Source organism: Vigna radiata, chromosome 8, assembly GCF_000741045.1.
Source record: "Vigna radiata var. radiata cultivar VC1973A chromosome 8, Vradiata_ver6, whole genome shotgun sequence".
Taxonomy (NCBI): Eukaryota; Viridiplantae; Streptophyta; class Magnoliopsida; order Fabales; family Fabaceae; genus Vigna; species Vigna radiata.
In genome coordinates, this window is record NC_028358.1 from 29,369,664 (window position 1) to 29,370,982 (window position 1,319).

Sequence of the window (1,319 nt, forward strand, 5' to 3'; positions counted from 1 at the left end):
ATAGAATCATTCAATAAAGTTTTCATGTTTTAATTTGTTTGTTTTAAGCACAATTATATGTTTAAATTTGTATTGTTGTAGAAATTATTTAAAATTTTTAAAAAAACTTTAATGTTCAAGATTTTAATCATACAACTACAAAAACAAAATTAATTTAATCAAATATACAAAACAAGTTACATACAAATTTACGTGTATGTAATTATATACAGATAAATCTTTATATAATTACACACAGATAAATTTGTATGTAATTATATACGGATAAATTCGTACGTAATATATGTATGTAATTACATACGAAAAAATTTGTATATAATTATATACGAATAAATCCGTATGTAATTACATATAGAAAAATTTGTATATAACATTATCTACGATATTTTATATAAGAATTTTTGTCCGTATATAATCTATATATAACATTATTTTACATACGAAATTTTGAAATTACACTAGTGCAGAGAGGGGCTTTTACCGCGGTTATTTTTCACTATAGGTCGCGGTTTACGAACCGCGGCATATTCAGCCGCGGTAGTAAGTCAAAGACTTTAGGCTGCGGTTACAACCGTGGTATATAAGTTCCACAATATGTCGCGGTTGTCCAAAGAACCGCTGCCTAAGTTCTTTTTTTTTAAAAAAAAAAAAATAGTCCACTATATGCCGCGATTCAACCGCGGCAAAAAGTGTCCACTATAGGCCGCGATTAGTGCAAGAACCGCGGCCTATAGTCTCTTTTTAAAAAAAAAAATTAAAACGAAAAAGTATATGCCGCGGTTGTGGTAAGAACCGCGGCATATTCCCCTACAGTTTTTTAAAATCGCAGGTCTGTTTTTGTGATATCCACTACCACAAAAACAGACCTGCATATAAAAACATATACAGAAATTCAATTTCAACATAACAAAGACATGTTCAAATGTATTTCAACATCAAATAAAGTACAGAGTCTAAAAAAATACAATCTAATCAAATGCAATGTTTACATCTAAGAGCTATTGTATAATCTAATTATAGACTTCGCAGCAGCCTTCCTAATGAATAGTAGTGGCTTCTCAGGAACTGGTGTAGTAGTCTTGAATCTCTGCAAAAGACAATTCATATTAATTAGTGTATATGAATTCAACATTTGGGAAAAAAATCAAAATTTGTTAAAGTTAAATATTACCGTTTCCCAGCGACTTGTGATGTGAGAACGAACAATATGGGTCATCCAATACATTACATAGTATCCGCACTCGTATGACCCATTTTGTCTGTTACACTACAATATATCATCACAGTTGATAATAGTTAGTGAATAACATTAAAATAAA